Source organism: Lithobates pipiens, unplaced genomic scaffold (genome assembly GCF_037356315.1).
Source record: "Lithobates pipiens isolate NorthernLeopardFrog02 unplaced genomic scaffold, aLitPip1_a1.2 Scaffold_8, whole genome shotgun sequence".
In the NCBI taxonomy this organism is placed as follows: domain Eukaryota; kingdom Metazoa; phylum Chordata; class Amphibia; order Anura; family Ranidae; genus Lithobates; species Lithobates pipiens.
This window is the reverse complement of record NW_027507903.1, coordinates 405,434,082-405,449,463: the sequence shown is the minus strand read 5'-3', so window position 1 is coordinate 405,449,463 and position 15,382 is coordinate 405,434,082.

Here is a 15,382-nt window from a genome sequence, read left to right as displayed (position 1 = left end):
CGTCTTGGGGGGTCTTCTTGCCAGACTCCTCCGCTATCTTCTGCTCTTTTGCTTGCTCTTTTACTAGCGGACTTCGGGGGTCTTGTCTCCCTCTTCGGTTCTTCTTTCTGGGCCTCTGTTTTCTTCCTTTATCTCTTTTACTAGCGGTGGCCTGGTCTTCTGTCTCCGCCTCTTCTTCCGACTTCGGGTGTCTTGTCACCCTCTTCGGTTCTTCTAGCCGGGCCTCCGCTCCTTCTTCCAGCTCTTTTACTGGCAGTGGCTCGGTCTTCTGTCGCTTCTGTCGCCGCCTTCTCTTCTTCTTCCTTGAGATGTTGACTCGACGCTGTCTCCGGCCGTAATGGCCCCCCCTTCCCCAAAGCACCCCCTCCATGTTGAGGGCATGCTGCTTGGCTCAAGAGGGGGGGCACTTGCTCGTCCCCACCCCCTTTCCTGACCGGCCAGGCTGCATGCTCGTATAAGGGTCTTATATGGACCTTGGGGGGACCCCACAGCGTTTTTTCAGCGTAGGGCTTCCCCTTTAAGTCCATACCAGGTGATGGGGCAAGCGACGTGTCAATCTCGCCACTGAAGGCGCTAGTCCCGCTAGTCCCGTCTACCTGGAGCCGTGTTCAAAATGAACTGACTTTTCTCCGTGTGTGGGAAAGTCCGTTCATTTCGACTCGCAGTTCGGTGGACAATTTTTGAGTCAAAACTACTTTCTAAGTCCGCCGGACTTTTGGGGAAAAAAAGTTAGCCGGAGCCCACACACGGGCCCACACATGGGCGGGTTGTCCGGCAGACTCTGGTCCACCACACAGTTTGCAATAGTCAAATAGATGATTTTTATTATTACACAATTAAAAACACATCATTTAAACACATCACAGCATTATGTTGGTTATACACATGAATTGCTACTATGCATTTTTGTGACGTACATAAATTATGTGTTTTTAATCACTACATCACTAGCCTAGTCTCAAAATACCAACCTAATTGTCCTCTTTGTTCCTCCCAAGACCTCCTGCTGTTTAGATCCCTCATCACCACCTCCCATATTGGCTTCCAGGATTTCTCACAAGCCTCTTCCATTCTCTGGATCACTGTACCATAATCTGTCAGACTATCTCCAACTCTATCTACTTTTAGGTGACCTCTGCCTCCACCTAACAACTGCACTTTTATTTTCTTCATCAGCTCATCCCCCACAGTTATTGCCCTTTTCGTATCACTTGACCTTCCTTCCTAGATTTTAAGCTCTAATGAGCTGGGCCCTCTGATTCTTCCTGAATTTAATTGTATGTGTGTTGTGTTTAATTGTACTGTCTGCCCTAATGTTGTAAAGCGCTGCACAAACTGCTATATAAATCCTGTATAATAATAATAATAATGACATAGCTCCCCAAATCATCACTGACTGGAAAATGTTGTATTTCGTTTGGAAATCAAGGTACCAGAGTCTGGAGGAGGAGAGACACATAATCCAAGTTGCATGTGGCCCAGTGTGAAGATTCCACAGTCAGTGAGGATTTGGGAGGCCATGTCACCTGCTAGTGTTGGTCCACTGTGATTTATCAAGTCCAAAGTCAGTGCAGCCCTCTAGCATGAAATTCTAGAACACTCCATGCTTACCTTTCCTGACCAACTTTATGGAGATGCTGATTTTATTTTACAGCATTATTGGCACCTGCCTACACCGCCAAAAGTACCAATACCTGGTTTAATGATCCTGTTATCACTGTGCTTGAATGGCCAGCAAAGTCGCTTGACCTAAATCCCATAGAGAAGCTGTGGGGTATTGTCAAGAGGAAGATGACATACACCAGACCCAACAATGTAGATGAGCTGAAGACTGCTTTCAAAGCAACCTGGGCTTCCATAACACCTAAGAAGTGCCACAGGGTGATCGCCTCCATGCCACGCCACATTGCAGTAATTCATGTAAAAGGAACCCCCGACCAAGTATTGCTATAGCACATACTATACCGTACATATACATACTTTTCAGTAAGCCAACATTTCTGCATTAAAATTTTTTTTTATTATTTGTCTAATTCTAATTATTCTAATTCTAAGTTTCTGAGATACTGAATTTTGGGTTTTCACTAGCTGTAAGCCATAATCAGTAAAATTATGCTTGAAATACACACTCTGTGTGTAATGCATCTATATAAAAGATGAGTTTCACTTTTTGAATTGATTTACTGAAATAAATTAACTTTTGATGATATTCACATTTTTTGAGATGCACCGGTAAATGCTACATGAATCATGTACCCTTACTCAAGATGGCCAGAGCCAGAAATGCTAGGGGGTGTTTTTCAAAGTGATTTCTCAGCAAAATAAAGAATAAAGACTTGGCTAAATGGGCGAGTTTCCCTTTAATTCTAAAAATGACTTATGCCGCATACAAACGATCTGACTTTTCAACAGACTAGGTCCGACAGTCTTTCCGACAGACTTTGCAGCGGAGGTCTGCTGGACTTTCAAAGGAAGGGACTTGCCCACACACGATCACTCCAAAAGTCCGCCAGTTTCGAATGCGGTGACATACAGAACGTACGATGGGACTAGAAAAAGTTCAAGCCCCAGTATGCCACCATTTGGGATCTTTCTGCTAATCTCTTGTTTATCTCGTGTTAGAAGTTTGGTTAGAGATGATTCACACTTTTCAGACTTCAGCTTATTTCGATCATTTTCTGCGGTTCAGTTTGTGCTTGTGAGTATCTGGTTTTCAGTGCGTGTTGGTCAGTTTGTCAGTTCTTTAGGTCGCTCTTCACAGGCCTTGCTTTTCTTCGGTGTGTCCGGTTAAGTTTGTTTGTTTGACAAGCCGACCACTTTGAAGCCATGGTGCGTGGACGTACTCGTTCTTGAAGTCTTTCTGGGTGGGTGGTTGGTGTTGGGGTTAATACTTTGACCCAAGCCCAGTCCATGAACAGGGCAAGGAGGAGTTCATGGACGAAGAATTGGCTGCGCCAGTGTGACCAATTCTCGCATATGCCTTTGCTTCGTGAGATACGTGAGAATAATCCTGAGGATTTCAGGAATTATCTCAGGATGACAGACCCCATTTTTCACCATCTCCTGGCTTTGTTGACCCCTTATATCAGCAGGCAGGATACAGCAAGCCATCACTCCGGAGCAGAGGCTAGTTGCCACATGGCGGGACTTGGCGACAGGGATAAGTCTTCAGGACCTCAAGTTCACAACAGACATCTCCCCCCAGGCTCTGGGGATCATTATCCCAGAAACCTGTTCTGCCATTATTCAGGTCCTGCAGAAGGACTATAGTAAGGTAAGTTTTATCCTTTAACATTACATTATATGTATTTAATGTTTGCTAATCTCTTGTATTAATTTCATCATTACCTAATTACCATGACTGGAATATGCTGTGAATGTCCCCTTTATCTTAATGCGTGCATGTTTTTTTTTTTTTCTTATACTCCTTTTGTGGCCTACATGCATATTTGCCTTCACTAACTTCCACAGCATGCAATCCTGGGCCTATACAAACCTATAGGCTAGTCCCTTTAACAATGTATAGTGTCAGCTCCATTGTACTGCTTTCCCCGAACCACCCCCTCAAATGTCTTCAAGTGTAATGTGTGGTCTTAAAATCATTTAGAACCCTCCCCCACCCCCCATACAATTTTTTCAATGGGTCATCAGAGGGGGTGAGGAATCTGTTAAGTGGGCCTTATAGATATATATATATTTGTAAATACTACTTCTAAAAAATGTTATACTGCTGTTGTGCAAAAAAGTTTTTTGTGTAATCTGTTTGCAAAGTTAGGTTTAAAAGTACTTATAATTTTTTTTTCTTGTTTGACTCCACAGTTTCCTTCCACACCACAGCAATGGCAAACTGTGGCCTCCCAGTTCGCTGACCGTTGGGACTTTCCCAACTAAGGAGGGGCGATCTACGGGAAGCATGTTCGCATTGTGCCACCTCCCCATTCGGGGTCTTACTACTTCAACTACAAGGGGTTCCATAGTTTAGTGTTGATGGTGGTGGTGTTGGCACAATATGAGTTTATGTACGTGGACGTGGGGAAGAACGGCCGGATGTCGGATGGAGGAGTCTTTGCCCAGACGGAGTTTTGCCAGCGTCTCCAGACTGGTGGCCTGAGATCGCCATCTGATGCCGTTGAATGTTGAGGGACTCACCTTTGTTTTCAAATGAAGATGAAGATGCAGATGAAGCCTTCGGTCTGGGTAAGCACCTGATGAGGCCGTTCCCCCAAAGGACCCTCACCCCGGAGAGGAGGGTTTTTAAATACCGTTTTGTTTCTCTCAGCCATCAATATGGCGGACTATAAAATCAATCACATAATCCTATGCTGTTGCATACTCCAAACATTCCAAACATTATCAAACATATCTTACTTCAGTTGGGCCAGAATCTGTACTCATAGGCCTGGATACTGGCCGTACTGGCTTGGCCCCCCAAACCGACCGTCAAGAGCGGAACAGATATGTCAATTATTTTAATAGGGGAGCCATTGCAATGCCAGAACATATTTAATATTTCGATTAATAAAAAAAAAATCTATGATTACATCTCAAGTTTTTATTCTTGTTTGCCTTTCTTTTTGGCTGTCTCTGATGTTCTCATTTACAAAGGAAATGAAGAACATGATCGATTGGGTTTTAGGGAGAAAGGGATTAGATTCTCCCCAAAACATCGATCATGTTCTTCATTTCCTGCTGCATGGTGTTCAGCCGAGTTCTCATGCTGTCTATCTGATTGCGCATCTCATCCATGTGCCCATTCCAGGCCATGATCTGCCAAATCAATCTTTTGGCGCTGTAGGTGGAAAATGGGACCGCCGCTTGCCCTTCCACAACCAGAACATCACCTAAAAATTAAGAAAAAACATGTATTTAGAAATATGCAGGCATAAAGAGATTACCTTAATCTGGGGTGTCAGACACTCACCTGGTGGGGTGCACATCTCACACACTTCCTCCACCTCTCCTTCCTCCAAATCCTCAGGTGGGCTCAGGCTTAGTACCCACTCAGGCTGGTGAGGTCAGGGGGTCCTGGGATCCGCTGACTGTTGTCTGAGTCTTTTCTCCCCTATGAGAATGAAACCAAAGTTATAATTAGCACACTGATATTTGAGTCCAGAAATAGGAATGTGAAACATTGCTTTGAAGTGGTGTACAATTGTCTGTTTGAATCATGTGTTCAACTTGGATCTTTTCACAAATTCCCTTTTAACCAAACTGCACAACTTACCTTTGCTGGCCAAGTTTCACAGATGGAGACACCTCAAGTATTCCCTGGAGCCCCTGTGTGGGTTAGCCTAAAAAAATTTCTATGGTATCCCACACTCCACTAGTGCTCCTGAGTCCAGATGTTGAAACAGCTGCTGTGTCCTCTCCTTACATTATGTTGAATCAAGTTTTAAAATCATTCTAGTTTCAAATACATCTACACAATAATATTCTAAACTTCTTTTAATAAGAGAAATTATCCAGACCAAAATACAGGTATAACCCTGTAGCAGCTAATTACATCATATCTATTGGCAAATGAACGATACTTACAGACATCGTATGTATTGGCAAATAAACAATATTTACGAACGATCATATAAACAGAACAGTATTAACTGAAAAGCTCATGGATCAGCATGCAAGTTAAGTATCAGAATAAGAACACACGACAAGTACTTACTTTTTTTAAGCACCTTCTTGATTCTTCAAAACTGACCCGGCTCCCTTGTTTTAAGGTCAGACCAGCGCTTTCTTAATTGGTATTTAGCCCATTGTACCCCAAATTACTGCTCCAGAGTGGTCACAGCTGAGGAAATTATTTGGTCCTTTCGGAAATTGGGTCAGGGGTACGGACCATTTTTGCCATCATAGTCCTCCCTCCTCAAGATGTCCACCATCTCCACCATTTCTTCAAAGGCCGTGTTGGCCATCTCCTCCTGGATCTGGGCGTTTGGGGTTCCGGGCTTTCCTCCACGCTAGTTCTTGATAATGTCTCTGCCATCTTTATGTATATACTCCCACTGTGCAACGAAGAGAGAAGGGGTGGGGAAAATTCGTCACAAGGAATGTCAGGGGTGGGCGACGCAGGTGACGCAGGCGGAGCTTGACACATGCGCAGTGTATTTAAAGCTAGAACGCTGACGTACATATGTCCGAACAGAAGTAGCGAGTGTCCTAAACGAAGGTAATATTTAAACTTGGCCCATCACAGTAGTCTATACTGCTTCAAAATGTAGGCCTATATTGAGATAAGATACTGAGAGTTTGGACTGACATAGGTGTTTTTGTTTATTATCTGTGTGTGTTGTGTGTGTGTGTGTTGTGTGTGTATGTGTGTTTTGTGTGTGTGTTGTGTGCCCTATATTGGGATAAAGATAATACTGTGAGTTTGGACTGACATTAGTGTTTTTGTCTTGTGTATTGTGTTTCAGAAAAAAATGAATCCCTTTAAGGAGGAGGAATTTATGAGTCATTTTATTGACCTATATGAAGCTTACAGAAACCCATGGCAGGTCAAGAACCCCTTGTATTTCAATAAACAAGCAAGGAAGGCAACACTGGGGACACTTTTGGAGTTTGTGAAGACTCGACTCCCCCAGGCAGACATTACATTTATGGACGCTAAAATTAGGATCTTGCGTAATATGTATAGGTGGGAGCACAACAAGATACAAAAGTCCCTCAAATCAGGAGCAGCAGTAGATAAGGTTTATGTCCCCAAGCTGCGATACTACAACAAACTCAGTTTCCTCAATGACCAGTTGGAAGTGAGGAAATCGCATTCGACCCTTCCCTCCACCCCAGCTGAGGGGCCCCAGGAAGAACCGGGGCTTTCCATCCTTGAAGAAGTGGATGTTCCCAGCTGGAGTCAGGTATATTTTTTGTGGGAAATATTGATTGTCCTAATATTAATGATGTAAACTAAAATGTTTGAATTTCTTACAAATCAATGATTTAATCCCAAAACTTATTATGTATACATATCACTAGACAGTAGTGGCCAAAAATGTTGTTAAAATATTGGTGAACAGCTTGAAAAATGCTGGGGTCAAAATGATATCCTTTTCTACTTGTTTAAAATTCAATTTGCAAGTCATAAGCTGAAAATTGTGTGTGACTGATGAAGCAAAATATACAACTATGCCCCTTTTTTTACACAGGATGAGCTCAGGGAGGAGGCCATGCCCAGTGGTAGAGAGGAGGAGGCCATGCCCAGTGGTAGAGAGGAGGTGGCTGGGACCAGTGGCAGGCAGGAGGTGACTGGGCCCAGTAGGAGCGATACTACAACAAACTCAGTTTCCTCAATGACCAGTTGGAAGTGAGGAAATCGCATTCGACCCTTCCCTCCACCCCAGCTGAGGGGCCCCAGGAAGAACCGGGGCTTTCCATCCTTGAAGAAGTGGATGTTCCCAGCTGGAGTCAGGTATATTTTTTGTGGGAAATATTGATTGTCCTAATATTAATGATGTAAACTAAAATGTTTGAATTTCTTACAAATCAATGATTTAATCCCAAAACTTATTATGTATACATATCACTAGACAGTAGTGGCCAAAAATGTTGTTAAAATATTGGTGAACAGCTTGAAAAATGCTGGGGTCAAAATGATAGCCTTTTCTACTTGTTTAAAATTCAATTTGCAAGTCATAAGCTGAAAATTGTGTGTGACTGATGAAGCAAAATATACAACTATGCCCCTTTTTTTACACAGGATGAGCTCAGGGAGGAGGCCATGCCCAGTGGTAGAGAGGAGGAGGCCATGCCCAGTGGTAGAGAGGAGGTGGCTGGGACCAGTGGCAGGCAGGAGGTGACTGGGCCCAGTAGGAGCCTCACAGAATGTCAGGTGCTTCCCCTCCACCTTCCCACCAGAAGGCCCAGGAAGATGACAAGAACTGAGGAGGGATCACTTGCCCTCATTCAGGAAGCCAGGAAGCCAGCCAGTTCCTCACTACCCCCCCCCCCCCCCCCAATGCTGAAGAGGCCTATGGTGCATATTTGGCCAACAGGTTGATGGAGCTGGAGGACCAACGCCTCCTATATGAGGGGCTTTTTTCTAAAGCCCTTCAGAAGGGTTTGAGGGGCAAGCTTACTGAAAACACTCATCTTTATAATGAAGCCCCTACTCCTCCTCCTCCTCTTGCCACAAGTACACCACCAGAGGCACAGCCTCCAAGGAAGGCTGAAGAGAAGCGTGGAGGGAAGGCTGAAGGGCAGCATGGAGCAAAGAGTTGGAAGTAATTGCCTGGCTGCAGTCTGGTCTGACAGAAGACGCAGGCTGTGGGACATAGATGTCATCTGCTGCTGTTCCTGATCTCTGGGAGACCTGGACCAGATTGTGCTCCCTATTATATTGACTCCGCAAGATCCCAATTTTATTGGCCACTGACTTGATGTGTGTCCTGGGGGACAAAAGGCTTCACAAATTCCAGTGTTGCATCCCTCTTTATTTTGTTAACCATAATAAATGGAAATTTTATTTTCAAAAAAAAATTACTATGTGTTTTTATTAAAAAAGGACAGTTTGTTTGTGAGTAGGCAGGTACATGTCAAAAAGACTATGGGGGTTATTTACAAAAGGTAAATTCTTTCCACACTACATGATTGCTGATTTTATCATCCAATCACGTGCAAGCTAAAATTTATAAATTATTTTTTTTCCTTGCATGTGCCCCTCGGATCCACAGCGAATGCACTTCCAAGTGCTCTATCAGTGCAATTTCGAGTGCACTTTGCACTTGTAGTGCTAAATGAATTTGCCTTTTCTAAATAATGTCAAATTAACAAGGGGCAACAAACTCATTAAGGTTCATAAAAAATAGAAGATAATAATGTTATTGTGGTAACTTGAAACTCCCCATAAAAAAAATGAAAATGGAGGGGCGTGGCTTGGCCGGCGGAGAGGATGGCGGCGCATTAACAGAGCTCCGGAGAGAGAGTCAGCAAACAGCCTAATCTGTCCTTCTTACACCGCGAAACATGGGCAAAAAAAACAGCTAACGCCTCACGCTAGTGCCCGGAGGAATCCGAGCGGCGGAGCGGCCCGGAATATCAACGAGATCTTTAAATCTCAGACTATACAGCGGGCGAACGGCCCTGACAAGATGGCGCGGCCGCATGGTGAGGAGGAAGATTTCAGCGAGGACTCCCAGTCTGCCTCGGAGGACACAGGTAGAGGTCTCTCTCACTCCTCTAAACCCCTCACTTATGACCACATGTCTGGATTCGCTGCGGACATAAAATCCACATTCTCAGCAGCCATAACAGATCTGAAGACTAACCTGCTTGTACTGACTGAAAAAATCACAGCAGTGGAGGCAGCAGGGAGAAGGAGGGACAGAGACATCCGCACATTGGAGTCAGTGGCAGAGGCACACTCCTCACATTTCATAGAAATGAACCGCCATTTGGAGGATTTGGACAATAGGGGGAGGAGGAATAACATCAGGGTAAGGGGGATCCCCGAATCTGTGGAACCTGACCAGATCATTCCTGCCCTACAAAGACTCTTTAACAGTCTCCTTGACAGACAGGAAGATGCGGCCATACATTTTGTGCGCACTCACAGAGCACTTAGAGCAAGAGGCCCAGATTCTGCACCCCCCAGAGATATAATTTGCTGTCTCCAGAACTTCCCTCTAAAAGAGGACATAATGAGAAGAGCAAGGGGAAATGACCGCATTGTCTTCAACGGGGCAGCCATTATGCTCTTCCAGGACCTGTCTCAAATCACATTGCGCAACCGGAGAGCACTACGCCCGTTACTGGATATACTCAGAGAGCGTGAGATCAGGTATACATGGCGCTTCCCCTTCGCTCTTGTGGTAACACATGGGGGTAAACAGTTGTCTTTGCGTACTCCAAGTGACCTACCAGAGTTTTGTACCACCCTACGTCTGGAGCCTCCAGCCTTACCGGAGTGGTATCAAGAATTTGCCCTGCCTGTGAGCTCCCAGGAACCCCATGGCTCGGCCTGCTCGACTCCTGAGAAACAGCTGCCAAAACGTATGAGAAGCAACAAAGGGAGTCACTCCATTATGGATACTCCTAATCCCAGACCCACTCCCTCCAGAATCAGGGGGGGAGAACGGGATTAATTTACTTGTGTTCCACCGAACCGTGTGATGTTCTCGGGCCATATTGGGTGCTGATTGTGTGACTGCTGGCTTACGCAGAGGGAAGTCTTGGCCTATCTGAAGGGAGCAGTAGCGGGAGCTGTCTACTGACCCGCACTGAATGGGGGACACTAAGCTACTCTAGACCTGTTTTTCCTACTACATGGCTCAGTGTGCAGATCGCATTATAGCAAACGGTTGTGGGATGTTGCTTACCCTTGGGCCCCTCTCCATATTTGCAATCTGTTTCACCTTTTTACATGGGAACAAATACGCTAAGGGGGAGGTTGCGATACTGTCATCATGGGTGGATGGGAGTATAGACTATGGAGCTTTTTGTTCACTGCTGGGACCACTGCAGTCTGTCCCATGATTCCAAATCCCACCAAAAGCAGGATTAGTTTGGCTACATTCCTTTTGCCGTACCATTAATGTGAGGTCATACCTTCTCTGCATGTGGATTGAGAACGGCTTACGCCGGGGATTGTTTAGCAGCTTGCTAATGGTACCTTGTCTTCGTTGGGCTCCGGAATACTTTTGGGGCTATTGAAACTTGGCCAACACTCTTCCCACTTCACCTAGTTACCGGCTGCAGCGCGTCACTATGGACACAGATGGCAGATAGCCCGGGGACAATTACACGGGGGGGTTTGAGCCCTTGTCCTTTAAGATTTGAACCACAGAAAAGAAGAAGACAGACTTTTTACATTCCATTGGTTTTTAATTGCTGACTCTCTATCCCATTTCTCTCTGTTATTTGTTGAAGTATTTTCCTTTTTTTTTTTTTTACACTGTGACCGTTTACTCTATTTCCTTTTATTAGGGATTACACGGTGTTACTGTTCAAAGCGCGCCTGGGTCAGATCCACAAACAAAGCGAGCCTCTTTTCGGATCACCCCACGACCCTAGTAAGCTTTTCCAGATCGGGTAGTTCACCTGATCTTGGGAAAGGCTACTTTGCAACCCGGTAGGCTGTGTTTGGTTTACTGAGGTTCTATCTCTAATTACTTACCTCTTGGAGGCAGCTTCTTCTCTCTGTTGCTTCCTGATCTCATTTCCTCTTTTCTAGAGCCTCCTCTTCTTTCTCTCTTCTTCTTTTCCTCTATTTTTCTTTCTTCATCTATTCTTCTCCTCGTCCTCCTTCTTTCACCCACCTTTCTGTCATAGATACCTGATAATCTTGCATATTGGTCCGAATTGAATCGGAGGCTGGTTGTTCTGCAGAACCTATTCTACTCACTTACTGTTTATCATATTTTGTTTTTTCTCTTTTCGAAGTACTCTTACAATGGTGTACAAGGAACTGGGCCCTGTGCCCTTCGTGCTATCTCATAATGTGCAGGGTCTGAATATTCCGGATAAGAGATCCACAGTCCTCAGGGAGCTACAGAAAGGTAGGCCGCAGTGTGTTTTCCTTCAGGAGACGCATTTTGTTACTCGCCAGACGCATAGGCTGACCAACAGATACTTTACGAAAACATTTCATGCGACGAATGACGTGTCCAAGACGAAGGGAGTTTCCATACTCCTGGGCAAGGACACGCCATTCGAGGTCTCTGAGACCCTCTCGGACCCGGGTGGCCGCTATCTGTTCTTGAAGGGTTCCTACAGGGGTAGACCTCTAACTTTGGCCAATACCTACTTCCCCAACAGAAACCACTTGCAATTTTGTAAACGTCTTATTAGAGAGTTGCAAGGTTTTGCAGTGGGGTGCACTATACTGGGCGGGGACTTTAATAGCCCTCTAGATCCGCTGACAGATACGTCCACGGGGAAATCTTGCGTCACATTTCAGATATTGAAGCGGATCAAAAAGCTTCTGCAATCTATGCAACTGATAGACTCATGGCGTTTGCTGAACCCTGAGGGCAGAGATTTTACACATTTCTCTAAACCCCACAACAAATATTCCCGTATCGATTATCTGTTTGTGACGCAAAGGGATTTGCAGGCGATTAGTGAGGCTAAAATAGGCACACAGGTGATCTCAGATCATGCACCGATAGCAGTGACAATGGATTTTAGCCTGCTCAAACGACACTCGGCCACTTGGAGACTAAATTCCTCCCTATTGACAGACCCGACCACCCTGCCTCTAATTGAAGAAGCACTAAAAACATACCTCTTACTCAATGACTTACCAGACACGGATCCTTTGGTGCTTTGGGAAGCACAGAAATGCACCATCAGGGGAGTGCTCATTAGTCTAGGAGCAAAACGTAAACGGGATCAGGACAGGGTGGTGAGAGAACTCATGGACAAAATTAACAGACTTGAGACCCTACACAAGCGCACACTGTGCGCACAGACGGCCACTGACTTACTGGAAACCAGAAAACAACTACATGATCTACTTCACAACAAAACCAAACGCCTATTATTTTTTAAGAAAAATATATATTATGAGGGGGGCAACAAAACTGGTCGACTGCTGGCGAGGGCCCTTCGGGAACACCACTCTAGTCAGGTTATCAGTGGAATCCGGGCTTCGGACGGCTCCCTCGAGGTTGACAACGACTCTATAGCGGCCCACTTCCATAAGTACTATACGGAATTATACAACCTACCTCTTCAACACAAACCTCCTGACTTGACTGGAAATAGACGTCAAATTATTGCAGACTTCCTAGAAAAAAGCGGACTTCCAACTCTTGAGGAGAATGACTGGGGCACCCTTGATGAACTGATATCTGACGAGGAAGTGAAGCGGGCCATTAACGAACTGAAATCGGGGAAGAGCCCTGGGCCGGATGACTATACGGCCATCTATTACAAAACCTTTCGTGACATTATAGCGGTCCCACTCAAGAAAGCCTTGAACTCTATGTCTACGCCTAGACAAGTTACCCCAGATTTCCTCTCGGCACATATAACAGTGCTACTTAAACCCAACAAAGATCCTTCTATTTGTTCAAACTATAGGCCTATATCATTGCTGAACTTGGATTTAAAAATTTTAACAAAGATTTTGGCCAATAGATTGGGTCCCTTGTTACCAGGACTGATAGGGCCGGAACAAGTGGGCTTCATGCAAGGAAGAGAGGCCAAAGACAATATCATTAAAACACTCCTGCTAGCCCAGACTGCTAGAGCAAGGAAGATCGGAGGCCTTCTCCTGTCTACGGACGCGGAGAAGGCCTTTGATCGGGTGGCGTGGGACTATATGATGGCCACGTGCACTCCCTCTCCGACCCGGTGAAGATCATGAATGGAACCAGGCAGGGCTGCCCTCTGTCCCCACTTTTGTTTATTTTATCTCTAGAGCCGTTTATAAGAGTGGTTAATGGAGAGGAATCGATTAGGGGCTTCAGGGTACAAGACAGAGAGTTCAAGGTGGCAGCATACGCTGATGACCTGATGTTCTATCTAGTTGACCCACACACGACGTTTCCTAACCTGCTCCACGCCTTTAAGATATTTGGGTACATATCTAATTTAAAAATCAACTATGCTAAATCAGAGGCATTGAATATAGGTCTCACCACCGAAGAGTTTGACAGGATCAAGGGGAGTTGCCCGTTTCGCTGGGAGGAAAAAGCGTTAAAATACCTGGGTGTGTGGGTAGCCCCGAACGTAGCTACAATTTATGATCTCAACTTTCCCCCCTTGTTAAGACAGATCGAAGAAGACTTGCGCAAATGGGGGGCGGGATGGTTCTCCTGGTTTGGACACGCAGCAATCCTGAAGATGTCAATCTTACCTAGACTAATATATTTATTTCGGGCACTACCAGTTAAGATCCCGAGAAGTTTCTTTAATAAATTAAACTCGCTGGTGTTGAATTTCTTGTGGAACAAAAAAGAGGGCTAGGACTAAATTCACGCTATTGACGACACCCAAAGATAAGGGAGGGATGGGCCTGCCAAATTTCAAGAACTACCAGATAGCGGCACACCTGACCAGAATAGTTGATTGGCATTGCCACAGAGACGACAAGGACTGGGTACGTTTAGAAGAAAGGATGCTTGGACGCAGGTTGCACTTTTCTCCATGGATCCCCTTGACCAAGCTGAGGGAGGGGTTCAGCTTAAACCCCCTTACCGAGACTACACTCTCATTACTTCATATAACTATGAAACACTCAGCAGTGACGACCCAGAATAGCCCACTGACTCCGCTAAGGGATAACCCTGACTTCCTACCGGGAATGGGTAATGCTATCTTCACCGATCAGAAGTCAGACTCCCCAAGAGTGGCAAAGAATTGCTTCGCTGGGGGAAGGCTGAAAGACCTATCTGTTCTTAAGAGAGACTGGGGACTACCCAACCTTCCTCTTTGGACTTATTTCCAACTCAGGAGCTATGTTAACTCCTCACGTCATAAGGGGGAATTTACAAGACCATTGACAGACTTTGAGGAGGTGTGTGCGTCTGGCGAGAGACAGGTTAAAACCACCTCGATGGCCTATTCATGGCTACAAAACTTTTCCAAGCTCCCTGGGGATGACTCTAAGAATAAGTGGTCTCGAGAGCTCGGTAGACAGATTACGAACTCACAATGGGGGAACGCTTGTGCACTGGCGCACCGATGCTCGGTTAACACCAACACGCAAGAGTTGGGTTACAAACTACTGATCAGGTGGTATCATACACTGGACAGGCTTCATAGGTGGTTTCCTCAGATGCCAGAACACTGCTGGAGGTGCCAAAGCGAGGTAGGGACACTAACACACATCTGGTGGAGTTGCCCAAAACGAACACCTTTTTGGGACGCAGAGAGGTCCATAATTAAGCAAATCACGGGCACCTCCACCACGTTAGATGCAGCTTGTTGCCTCCTACACATTACCGATACACCACGGAAGAGCTATAAAAATTCTCTTCTCAAGCATCTTTTAAATGCAGCAAAAGCATTGGTGCCGCTGCACTGGCGTTCTCCCAGAGTCCCCACAGTATCAGAATGGCTGAAAAGAGTGGCAGATTTGTATATAATGGAAGAAACAGTAGCACAGGCTCATGAGAATGTGGATCTATTTCATGCTATCTGGACTCCCTGGATTGTGTTCAGATACTCCAGGCAATACGCTGAGCTGCTTCAGGCACACTAAGTCGTTCCTTGTTCTCTTCCTTTTTGCTCAGCAGACTACCCTTCTTCCTTTTCATTCCATATCATTCTTTCTTTCTTTTCCTTCTGTTCTTCTATCTTCTTCTCATACTACTCTCCTTCTAACTCTACTACTTTTCCTGATTTTAGCAGTGGTCAGACCTACTCTGGCTATATAGTTTATTACACCACATGGTGCAATTGGACCGGATATCTCTAAAGTAAAGCTGTGATAATGGCA